The following is a 356-nucleotide window of genomic DNA, read 5'->3' as shown; positions in this document are numbered from 1 at the left end:
TCAAGTGCTTTTATCTTCAGGAATAAAGGTAATTATACAACCGTTTCATCTGACCAGATTTCGCTCGAATAAATGCATTCCTTAAAAAAAAAGAAAAAAGTCAAATTTAGAATGCCTCATTTCTCATCTCTTGGCAGAGTTGGAGATTCGCAGGCAACTCCCAGTTTTGAATTGAATTATTTCATTTTCTCTCCTTAATGTTTTCTGGGAGATCCGAGGTTCCCAGGGAGCAGAAGGTGCTTTGTCTGGGTTTAAGCGTAAATGCTACCCTGTGTGCATCTCCTTCCATTCATATCCTGAATTATCTCATCTTTAGTTCTATTTATTCAGTTTTCTCATATGTGCGTATATGCTAT

The sequence above is a fragment of the Penaeus monodon genome, chromosome 21, assembly GCF_015228065.2.
Source record: "Penaeus monodon isolate SGIC_2016 chromosome 21, NSTDA_Pmon_1, whole genome shotgun sequence".
NCBI lineage: Eukaryota > Metazoa > Arthropoda > Malacostraca > Decapoda > Penaeidae > Penaeus > Penaeus monodon.
This window is presented reverse-complemented; position numbering follows the sequence as displayed.